Raw genomic sequence first — 12815 nt, forward strand, 5'->3', positions numbered from 1 at the left:
CCTAGCTGTGCCTGACTGCTAACTTGACCACTCTTGTCCAGGGTCCACACACACATCTGCAACCACAGAAAGTTAATGATTGCAATAGCCGGGCTGTGCCCAGAAGATGACATTTCCCATCCCCCTCCCTGTCTTCAGCCTCTTCCCATCCTTCCCGCCCACTTCTCCACCGTGCTCCCTAGGCCTAAGAGAAGATGGTATAAACGTCTTATCTAGGGCTGAGCACTCAGCCATCACTTATTCTCAGCCCCTTGAGCACTCGTGAGTCTTCTACATTCACGGCCACTCAGCTGAAAAAGAACCTTCTCTGAGTAAGGTGAAAGTAACATCTGTCTATGGACATAAATATTTAGAACACAGTTTGATGCCATGTCAGTTTAGCTAAAGTACAGTACCAAGTTCTCTCCCTCGAGCCTGTGACTTCCCTAACCATGGGGTTTTTGTTTGGGGATTTATTGTTTTTAAATCATATTTATAGTACCAGTCATGAATTCCCTCCTGTAGAGCAGGCCTTGAAACCAAGCAGAGAGTGGTTGGTTAGACATACACAGGCCTGAGACCAGTATAAAGATGTGCACACCTTGCCTGCAGGTTGGCATTGCTGTTCATAGAGTTTAGAGCTGAGTAGACTATCAATGCCTTTGCCCCTCCAACAACCTACATAACCCTTCCAACACTATAAAAGCCAGACAGAGGGGAGTCAAACTTCCAGCTCCCTTACAGCTTGGCTTCTCTGTATCTCATCATCGAGGTATGTGGTGACTTCAACATTAAGATTCACCTTACACTGTGAAAAAGTAAATGACAAAATGGATGCCGGTGAGGACAGATTTTGAAAGTAACTTTCTCCTCAGATATCCCTAGTTACCCTGTTAAAACATATATCTCTTCCTATTTCCAAGCCTCATAACCTAACAGTTCCAAAAATATCACTGTATCCTTATGGGTTCAGCACCTTCTATTTCCTCGCTTATTCAGGTGTCTGACTGTTCAGAAGTTGGAATGCTGAACTCTCAGAGCTGCCCTCTTGAACTGTTTCATTTCTTAATTTGTTTTCCCGAAAGTCTCGATATAGTACTTAAATTATTTTTTACTGATTTAAATGTCATTTCTGCTTTGTGTAGTTAAAGAACATTTTCACCATGTGCTTTGTAATCATCATTGTCTTTGCTCTATTTCATTCTAATTTTCTCAAATTAGAACAATAAAAAAACATTGTTTTAAATAATAAGGAATTATTGCTGAGAGGATATAATGTCTACTTCATGTCTTTGAAGAAGAAAAAAAGGCTCTAACTATTCCGTGGACCTTTTGTGCTCTCCTGTGGCATTTCTTTTATCAGGTGGCTTATGCCTGTGATCCAGCACTTAGCAGAAATAGGAGAAACACCATGAGTTCAAGGCTAGCCTGAGCTACATGGTCAGTTCCAGGCTAGCCTGAGCTACATGGTCAGTTCCAGGTCATCTTGAGCTGGGTAGCAAGACACTTTATCAAAAATATTTTAATTAAGTTAAATAAATAGTTTTCTATAAGTTCATTGCTCTCTTTTATTAAATTTTTTCTCCTACCCCTCAAAAACTATATATATGAATGTTTGCCTACATAAATGTGTGCACCGTGTGTATGCCTGGGGCCCAACAGGGTCAGAAGAGGGGGTTGGAACCCCCCTGGAACTGGAGTTGCAGACAGTTGTAAGCTGCCATGCACTGGGTATTTAAACCTTTTTTTGTGGGGCAGGGGTGGTTTTGAGACAGGGTTTCAAGGTATTTAAACTTTTTAGGAAGACACTGTAATGAATTTCCCCTTGCTACCTTATGGTCTCTCTTCTGTATCACTGGAAATACTTTAATATAAAATTTAAATTAATTTTAACAGAATTTATAATTAAGTTTGATGAGCTTCTATTCACTCTATACCCCTGAATAATTTTCCTCCCATGTCAGGCCTTTCTATCCTCTTACTCAAAAGATTTTGGAGAGAATATAAAGATGAAATTAGTACTAGGCAGACACACATTTGTGCTTAAAAAAAATAAATAAACTTAAAAAGAGCAGGTGTAGCTCAGTGGTAGAAAGCTTGCCTAATAGGCACAAGGCCTTGAGTTCAGTCCTTAGCACATGCATGTGTGAAGAATATCTTTCTGTATTTTGTTATGGCTCTTAAGGCTCAGAATAAGCTGAAGGGAATGGAAATAAGGCTGGAATGCTGAAATAAAATCTGACCACACCCCTCGCTCGTTAGCTGTATTCTAAAGTTTCTGAGCCTTCCATCCATCCGTCAGTTTCCATAGCAACAAATGAGAGAAACGATGAATTATTTCCAAGGTCATTCTTCCAGCTGTGAATTTCTACAGCATTAAGTAATATTTAAGTCACAAGTTCAAGCCCTAATTGAAAAGTTCATATGCATGGTTCATATACACACATGCACGCACACACATAAACCCTACTTTGATTTTCCTATTTATGTTTTCAAATCCACTGCCATTTAGCATAAAATGAATGAAGCAGTGAAAGGAATAAAGCAGGAAACGTCTCCCTTCTGGAATCAGGGCAGCCTCTCTCCCCTGAGGCCTGCTCTGACACAAGAGATGAAGAAAATCTACCAAGCAGCACCTTGTGTAGGTGTGGGCAAGACACCAAATCTCAAGCCAGTCTATACTGCCCTGGAAGCCCTGTCGCCCTCTGGTAGACAAAGGTGTTATTACCACCTTCTTCACACCCAGAAGACTCTAAGTAATGGGGATGGAAGTCTCTAGACGCTCTAGCTGGTACTTCCCTGAAACACAGCCAAGGGCAGTCCATGGGATGCAGGCTCGTGTAGCAATTCTGTCACTTGAAGAACATCATTCTCTCACATTTGAAATGTGTGCCTCAAAAGGACAAGCTGACTTCCAAACACAATGGTGATGTGTGGCTTACACTTTTGCTGGTATTCTGGTGACCCTTAGTAGAAATAATTCTCTAAGTTTCACATAGTTCAAAATTAATTTGCCACCCACAAGACTCTTCTTATTTTCTTCTTTGAACTTCATTATACATCATTTACACTGTCAAAACACATATCTCAAAATGGCGTCCGTATTAACTGGTGGCAGAGAAGTGAGGGATAGAACTGTTTTGACAGGTTGTAAATGGGAAGGCTGCAACTACTTCAAGTGATTAAACAGACAGTCCTAATGTGCACGGATATGCCTATTCATTAATCCAAACAATAAATACTGGCCCAGTTCCTAGTGGGGCAGCAGTGGCCCGTACGCTTGAATCTCCTCGCCGTCTAAAGTCCATTCCCGCTTATTCCAGCCAACTGTCTTCCAGATAGAACGGTGGTCATGGGGGAGGGGCGGGTACTGGAAAGAGATGATAGGTCTAGAAGGAGGAAGAAATGGGGCCTTTCCCTTCCTCTCTGTTTTCATTCTCCTTTCTTTCATCTCAACTCAGTTCGTCTCAATCAATTCAGCAGCAATTCCAACTCCCCATCCGTCAGCCCTAACCAAAGGTACAGCCGATCCAAGCCTGCCTGGCTGAGGGAGGGAGTGAAATTTGAGTCTTCACTCCAAGTTCATCTGCTATTCTGGGTTAATATTAGACCTTGGTGTGTCTAAAAGACATACTCATCATACACACACACACATACACACACACACACACACACACACACACACACACACACACACACCCCAAGCTCTGTCTCTCCTTTGAACTAACTCCAGTTTCATTTGGTCTACACTGTCAAAGCCATGACTCAAACAGCTATATGCTATGATGTGTTATGACCTATGACAAATGCAGCAGCCAAGAGGAAGGTGTTCAGGCGTTGCTTGAGAACTTGACTACAACCCAGAGTGGCCTTCTGAACCCAGGATTGTGGCCCTTAATGCCCAAAAGGATCTATTACATATCATTTCTTTTTTTTTTTTTGGAGCTGAGGATCGAACCTGGAGCCTTGTGCTTGCCAGGCAAGTGCTCTACCCTTGAGCTAAGTCCCCAACCTTCTATTACATATCATAAATGAGCTTCTATCCTTTTCACATGTAGAGTGACACTGTGAAACATCCTGGAGATAATTGAGAACATAGTCGCTTGAATTATGTTCTGCACATCTGAATGTATTCCCAGAAACTGTTGAAGAGGGTTAACCCTAGAGCAGAGACTGGTTGAATCTATCAAAAGATCATTACAAATGATCAGACGTGCATAAGCACTGTTGTTTGTTAACTTACGACACGCTTGAAAGTTCCTAGAAGGGACAGAGACTTCCACGGAGCCCTCTGCAAGGTCCATTAACCAATTCGACACTTGGTGGCTGGAAAGAATGGAGTGTTGCAAGTCCAGAGACCAATCATCTCGGGCTACTTTGGGTCCTCTCAATAGCTGAGCACTGCTCTCTTGTACGTGAGCTAACTAGGCCACCAGGTAAATCTTTGGGAATGTACAGCAGACATCTAGCTCCCACCAACCAAGACTAACAGTGCCATCAGATAGATCTGAGACCTAGAAGAGAGAGTTCCCATTTGGCTTAAACCTGCCTAACTGATGTTTCCACCAATGTATTTTTCAAAGATTTATTCATTTTTATTGTATGTGTATAAGTGTTTTACCTGCATGTATATATATGCACCATGTACATGCTTGGTGCCCACAGAGGTCAGAGAGGTCATTGGATTCCCTGGAACTGGAATTATAAGTGGTTGTGAGCCACTATGTGGGTACTGAGAACCAAATCTGGGTCCTCTGCAAGAGCAGCCAGTGCTCTTAACCACTGAGCTATCTCTCCAGCCCCTCCACCAATGTATTTTTTAAATGTCTTAATTATTGTTACTATTTTTGTTCTGTTACTATAAAAAGTAAAAGTTATCAAACATTGGAACATGGAATTTGGGGTGACCTAAATCTGTGTCCCCAAGCTGTGGTCACTCATATTTGGGTCCAGAATAAACTATCTTTTATCCCCTTCGAGGAGAGATAATTATGTTTGAGCATTGATAGTAGAATCCCACCAAAGTCTAACCTGGTGAACCAGTGAGTTTGTTGACCTTACTCACAGAACATGAATGAGGGCTTACTTACAGGAACACGAGTGACCCCAAAGTTCCCCTCCATCAGGGATGGCAACCTCATGAAAGCTGCAATAGAGGACCATGCTCAGCCACTTTCTACACACTCTAACACCTCCCAGGATCACTTGCAGCTAGAGGGCAGGCAAGAGGAAGTAATGGCTGGACACCCCAGGGAGGATGCTGTGACCCGCCCCTCCTTGCGCTGCTAGAGGGAATCAGTAGTTCCACTACTGTTCCCATTGCCGTAGATCTAACTATCTCTGTATTGCTCTTCTGGGTTACTTGTACCTGGCCTAGGTAATTTCTAGTCAAATGCGGCCATTGTGGAGATAAGGCTGTGTCCTACCCTAAATTACACCACATTGTGCAAGATGATAGTTTCCCCACTGTGTCTTGCCCTGACAGACACCATTTCACAAGCAGTTTGGGTTTTGTTTGGTTGTTTTGAGTTTGGGAGGCAGGGTTTCTCTGTGTAACAGCTGTGGCTGCCCTGGAACTCACTCTGGAGACCAGGCTGGCCTCGAACTCAGAGATCCACCTGCCTCTGCCTCCCGAGTGCTGGGATTAAAAGCCTGTGCCACCATGCCTGGCTCCAGAAGTAATTTTTCACTCCATTTTGAGGGGAGGGATGATTATGCATCACGGAGGACATTTGCCCAAATGCCACCATCTTCTGGCACCACCTGTGTGGCACAGACTGATATATGACTTATTTGTGAGACTAGGAAGAGATTATAAATGTATTGGGGTGAACTGAGACTATGAAGCACATGGGAACATGAAAACCATGTCAGGGGAACAGGCCCAAGAACTTAATGGACTTATCAGACCGAGGAAAAGGTTGAACTCCCTCAGTTGGCCCCTAAAAAGTGGTGATACCTGTATCAGCTGGTTTTATGTCAATTTGACACAAGTGAGAATCATCTGAGAAGACCCTCTATTGAGAAGATGCCTCCAGAAGATCAGGCTATGGGCAAACTTGTTGGGTATTTTCTTAATTAGTGATTGGTATTGGAGGGCACAGCCCATGGTGGGTAGGGCCATCCCTGGGCTGGTGGTCCAGAGTTCTATAAGAAAGCAGGCTGGAGAGCAAGCCAGTAAGCAGCACTCCTCCTTGGCCTCTGCACCAAGCCTCCAGGTTCCTGCCCTGCTTGAGTTCCTGTCCTGACTTCCTTCAGTGATGAAGAGTGATGTGGAGGTGTAAGCTGAAGAAACCCTTTCCTCCCCAAGTTGCTTTTGGCCATGGTGTTTCATTCCATCAAAAGCAACCCAAAGCTAATACCTATCGCCATGATGGCATGGGCCCCACGTACCTGTCATCTGATATGTGCTATGTTTATCAACTGGTATTACATCAAGGAATGACTGCCATTGTTCTTCTGACTGGCCCTGGGTTTTCCACGTGGCTCAGTCCTAGGTCCTGACTGTTAACATGGCCTACTCAACTGCTGTCTTCCTGCCAACCTGCTCACCCATTTGGACCTGAACTGCCATTCCTGCCCCAGAACCAGTTCTTCCTGTTCATCTCTGCAGCTGACTCTGCTCTCATCCCTGACTCTCCCACAGTCCGATAACCATAGATTCTTCCCTGCAGTCAGTTTGAGTTTGTTATCAGTACAGACTCCATTGCATTTCTACCAGCCCACTTCTGAAACTTCTTATAGCCTTGAACATTCTTATAGCCTCTTCAATTTATATTAACCCTGTAACTCACATACACACACAGAGACACAGACACATACACACACACACACACACCACACACACACACACACACAGAGAGAGAGAGAGACAGACAGACAGACAGACAGACAGAGACAGAGACAGAGAGAGAGATTTACTGTGTTATATGTTATGAGAGTTAGTAATAGTAATTAAAATTGGAATAAAAGAACCTGTGACCATCTTGGCCAGATTACCAGGGTCGGTAGGATTATGTGGCAAATGTATGCCTTTGAAACCACTGTGCAATGTGAATTTGTTGTTATTCAATAAAACCTGGCATTGTGGAAAGACACAAACATGTTCATGTGTGTTTCCAGCATGATGCACTCACAACAGCCATCATGTCATGAGCAGAGGAGAAAGCCACAGTAACACCCCACCTCTTTCCTTTGACTCTTTCTGTCCTCTCTTCTGTGACGTTCCTTGAGCAATGGAAGAGGTGACGTTCCCACTATTGCTTTTTGAGCATTGGGTATCAAGTCACCTCAATAGTCATTAGTCTCAGTCATTTATGTTATGGATCTTTCCATGAGCATCCATCACCCATTGCAAGTTTTCTACCACAACTGAGTCAGACAGTACCGATACTCTATGGGCATAGCACAAATGTTAGAAGACAATTTGACAAGTCCATTACAGCCACTCAATAAAATAGCAGTTGATTGCCCTATAGAGCACCCCCAGCCACTGGTTTTCACTCTGGCTTACACTACTAAGCATGAATTCCATCCTGTGGAGCAAGCTTTAAATGTAACCAGAAAGTTGTAGGTTGTATCTGTAACAGCCTATACCACTACTACACCAGCTGGCACATCTTGCCTGACATTCGGCTAATGTAACTCACCACATCCACAACTAAGTAGAACCATGGCTGACTGTTCTCCCCCTGCTGCCTGCATGGCACTGTCCAACACTATGAGAGCCAGCCAAGAGGCAAAAGTTCCAGCTCAGTCCTACCCTGATTTCTCCATGCTCTGTAATGGAAGCCTTCAATGTCTTCATCAATACAGCCAGCCTTACCAACGGGATCTGTCTTGTAGCAATAGTATTTTGTGTTTTAGGAGCCTCAGGGTCAGGAACTCATAGGGAGATACCGCATCACTGGTATACTGAGATTTTCTTTTCTTTTTTGTTTTTTTTGGTTGCAGTTGTTGTTGTTGTTGTTGTTGTTGTTGTTGTTGTTGTTGCCTTGAGGTGTTTTTTTTTTTCTTCTTTTGGTTTTTGTTTTGGTTTGTTTTTTTAAGACAGGGTTTCTCTGTGTAGCTTTGGCTGTCCTAGAACTCACTCTGTAGACAAGGCTGGCCTCGAACTCACAGAGATCTACCTGTGTCTGCCTTCTGGGTGCTGGGATTAAAATGTATGTCACCACTGCCCGGCTTGAGATTTTCTTCTCACAGCCTGTGACTTTGGAGCATGCCTTTCTCACCTATGCAGGATATCCTTTAAAAAAAAAAATCTTACTGTTTTTCTAGATGCTTTTCCAAATCTGTAAGACACTCTAAAATTAGCATTAAAACACCTCTGTAATGAAACCCACTTACAAGTGTAGGCAAGATCTCTGAAAGCCCCACCATTGTCCACTCCAATAAAGTATCAGTTACCTCAGGAGTCAGGAGCTAACATAAACGGCAAGGACCTATGCAGCAGGGAAAGACTCCAGTTCTTGTATTAATTGGGTCTTTGGAAGAGCAATTCTAATGCTAGGTAGGATGGCAAGGATGTAGGCGCTGCCTTATTTACCTTTATTTACCCATAGTCATTTTCCATCAGTCATGTCCCCTCTGTACCCCAAGTAACTGAGGTAGCCATGTATCTCCCCACTCTCAGCAGGGCCAGCTCAAGCGGTTTGACCCATCCCAAGGCCAAGCTAGCCAGTTGCATCTGAAACTCGGGCTGGCTCCCCTGATCTTTGTCACTGGGACAGCACTGTGGCTAAGGCAGCAGCACCTTCATACGCCATGCCAGGCTGCTTGGGGATCCCTGGACTAGGTGAATGATTGCCAACTCAACATTATCTTGATGCAAGAAAAGAAAAATATGCATGGCTTACTCTGGGCACAGAACTGTGCTCCTCTGAGACAAGCTCAGTCTTTTCACCTGCAAAGGGTTTGATCTGCCTGTCTATTTAACCCAGGTCTTTGTGCTGGAGCACCAAACACCTTCAACACATAAAGTATCTCCTCGACCCCATCACTGCCTCTATTTCATCGGTTACACCTTCTGTGAACTATTCTTTGGGCTTTGAGGTCTTCCAGAAGCTTGCCAACCCAGCATGGGGCTTTCTGTCAACTCTTCCTTAGGAACTCCGGCTCAACAGAGATCACATTTATCTTCAAGTAACTGACAAACCCTTGTCCATTTTGGCCTTCCCTCTTCCCCTTTGGATTGCTTTAGCATTTTTAGAACCAGATTCACAATCTGGTCTAAGTCAGCCAGGGCCATCGAAATCTCTCCTACATCATAAACACCTCCCCACCCAGGGATTCAGCAAAGCCATTGGAGCCCCACACTGACACTGAGGTTCTGGCTGAATTAGCTTCATTCTCAACTCTCATACAGGGTCAAAATAAATAGATAGGTAGGTAGGTAGGTAGATAGATAGATAGATAGATAGATAGATAGATAAATGTAAAAAACCAACAACACGGCCAGGCAGTGGTGGCACACACCTTTAATCCTAGCACTTGGGAGGCAGAGGCAGGCGGATCTCTGTGAGTTCAAGGCCAGCCTGGGCTACCAAAGCAAGTTCCAGGAAAGGCGCAAAAGCTACACAGAGAAACCCTGTCTCGAAACACCAAAAAAAAAAAAAAAAAAAAAAACCCACTAGGACTCGGTGTCTCCCTTATGTCTAATTCTCTCAGTAGCACCTGTCCTTGGAGTTGGTTGATTTTAGTCTTTAGCTCATACAGAGTCTTATTCTTTCTTATAAATACCTGACCTTAGCTTGGCTTATTTCTAGTGCTCGCTTCGGCAGCACATACAAAATTGGAATGATTCAGAGAAGATTGGCGTGGCCCCTGTGCAAAGATGACACGCAAACTCATGAAGCGTTCCATATTTAGGATTAACGTAGTAAAATGGCAATCTTATCAAAAGCAATCTACAGCTTCAATGCAATCCCCATCAAATTACCAACACAATTCTTCACAGACCTGGAAAGAATAATACTTAACTTCGCATGGAAAAAAAAAAAAAAAAAAAAAAAACAGGATAGCCAAAAGAATCCTGTACAATAAAACAACCTCTGGAGGCATCACGATCCCCAACCTCAAGCTCTAGTATAGAGCTACCATAATAGACAGCTTTTCTTAACATAAATTATCCCATCTACCTTTTGCCTCTGGGCTTTTATCTTTATCCTGTATACCTTTCTTTACTTCTTCTGCGGCTGTGCGGCTGTGCGGCTGTGCGGCTGTGCAGCTGTGCGGCTGGCCCCTGGAGTCCTCCTCCTCCTCCCACTCCTTGATCCTCTCTTCCCAGAGTTCTCCTCTTATTTATTCTCTCTGCCTGCCAGCCCCGCCTATCCTTTCTCCTGCCTGGCTATTGGCCATTCAGCTGTTTATTAGACCAATCAGGTGTTTTAGACAGGCACAGTAACACAGCCTCACAGAGTTAAACAAATGCAACATAAAAGTATGCAACACATCTTTGCATCGTTAAACAGTGTTCCACAGCATAAACAACTATAACACATCTTCAACTAATATTCCACAACCTGTCCTTCCTGTATTGTTCCGATCCCTGATATTCATGGGACCTCAGCTGCTGAAACTCAGTGTCCCTACTGTCTTGAAGGAGCCGGTCTGAGAGAAGAAGAGCATACTTCTGAGGCAACCCTATCCCAGCATGAAGAGCCCCTGTGTTCCTGTGACTACATCCCAGCATGAATAGATGTCACTCCCTCGTGACAGTTTCAACTTTCCTAGAAGTTGGTTTCTTGAAGACAGTACCACAAATACCATTCCTGAACATTCCCTTTAATCACTGATGTGATCTCTTCATCCTAAACGCAGTCCTTTGAGCAAGCCCTCCCCAGACCTAATACAAACCCTGGCCTGGAAGAGAAGCTCCACTCCCCAGCATCTCCAAGAAGCCTCTCAGACTTATTATGAGATAAACCTGTCCCAGATGTAGGCGAAGAGCCTCTGCTTTGTTTCTTTGTATATAGTCATCAGGGATGGATTTCCCTAGTGTTACACCAAGTTGTGTGGCCTTTGTCTGGAGAAGGCATACATTGTTATATTAGTTTCTCTGCTTCCACACCCCCTGGGACTGACTCTATCTGCCTCCACATCCTGAGAGTATTTCACTTGCTTAAAAGTCCTCAATGCACTTGCTATGGTAGTTTTCTGCACCAAGCCCTTGCTAAGTTCCCCACCTGCATACTGAATCATGGCTCGCTCTCTCTCTCTCTCTCTCTCTCTCTCTCTCTCTCTCTCTCTCTCTCTCTGGTTTTTCAAGACCAGGATTCTCTGTGTAGCCTTGGGTGTCGCACCAGGCTGGTCTCAAACTCAGAGATCTGCCTGCCTTAGTCTCCAAAGTGCTGGACTTTTTCCCCTTCATATGTGTGTGTGTGTGTGTGTGTGTGTGTGTGTGTGTGTGTGTGTGTATGCATGTATACATACACACACACACACACACACACACACACACACACACACACATATATATGTGCATGTATGCTCTTCTGTATTAGACTCTTCCCATGGATTCAAAGGAGGGCCCTTTAACATGTAACTTATTTGCATTCTTTTTCCTTATAAGACACCAGTCACAGGAAGCAGCAAGCCAGCTGGGCAGTGGTGGCACGCACCTTTAATCCCAGTGCTCAGGAGGCAGAAGCAGATGGATCTCATGAGTTTGAGGGCAGCCTGGTCTACAGAGTAAGTTCCAGGACAACCAGGACTGTTACACAGAGAAACTCTATCTCAAAAAAAAAAAAAAAGGAGGAGGAGGAGGAGGAGAAGAAGAACAAGAACAAGAAGAACAAGAAGAAGAAGAAGAAGAAGAAGAAGAAGAAGAAGAAGAAGAAGAAGAAGAAGAAGAAGAAGAAGAAGAAGAAGAAGAAGAAGAAGAAGAAGGAGAAGGAGAAGGAGAAGGAGAAGGAGAAGGAGAAGGAGAAGGAGAAGGAGAAGAAGAAGAAGAAGGAGAAGAAGAAGGAGAAGAAGAAGGAGAAGAAGAAAAAGAAAGCCAGTGTGCCTAGCTAGCCATGTGTTACTTTCCCATCTGTTCTCCCTGGGGAACCCCAGCTGCATGTCTTATTACGCAAACGGTGGCCACACATCTGCCATAATAGCTTGTCAAAAATCTCATCCTGTGCATGCTGTTCTTAGGGACTGTCATGTGTTTCCTAGCCCTTCATCCACTCAGGTCTCTCAGTAGACTTTCTAGCTGCTTTTTGCATGTTTGAGTCTCAGAAGATGCTTATCAATTTAACAAAGCATATCTAAACCATTCAATTAATCAACCCTATTCAATTTCAACCAAAGAAATTAAACCTATTTCATCTAAAGATGACTGCTTTTGCAGGATTCATTTTCTAGACCTGTGTCCACATAAAAGCACCCTTCTCTCCTTTACCCTTCACACACACACACATGCTATTGGCTGTTTTTGCTCTTTTTGGGGGGCCTGCAACCCAGCTCCTGAATAATTCATACATAGAGACTTATTCTTAATTATAAATGTGCCAGGGATGGCATATCAGATGCCTGATGTATTGCCAGCAGAGATTGGACATGAGGGACTTGAGATTGTGGACCATCAACCCTCTGTGTGTTCCCCTCCGGATCTCCTGCTTAGCATGCCTCTAGAGGGCCAAGACAGAAATGCCTATGTGTCCCAAGGTCATGCTTTATGGCGTTCGTGTGTCATGTTCTCCTCCATATAATTATTTCTTGTAATGCTAGTCTTTTTTTTTTCTATCTGATTTTTATATTCTGTGTTCCTAGACCAATGATACTTTCTGTGAAACAGGATGGGAATGAAACAAATTTCATGAGAAATTATACAGAGATGATCACCCAGGCTG

At 43.8% G+C, this 12815-nt stretch overlaps 1 non-coding gene across 1 annotated transcript; it reads left to right on the top strand.

The window, feature by feature from the left end:
* Positions 1-9742: 9742 nt before the first annotated feature.
* LOC118591724 lies at positions 9743-9846 on the top strand. The gene has a single exon (XR_004946012.1). It is a non-coding gene; the product is annotated as a U6 spliceosomal RNA (small nuclear RNA).
* The last annotated feature ends 2969 nt before the right edge of the window (positions 9847-12815 follow it).

This window comes from Onychomys torridus, chromosome 9, assembly GCF_903995425.1.
Source record: "Onychomys torridus chromosome 9, mOncTor1.1, whole genome shotgun sequence".
Lineage (NCBI taxonomy): Eukaryota > Metazoa > Chordata > Mammalia > Rodentia > Cricetidae > Onychomys > Onychomys torridus.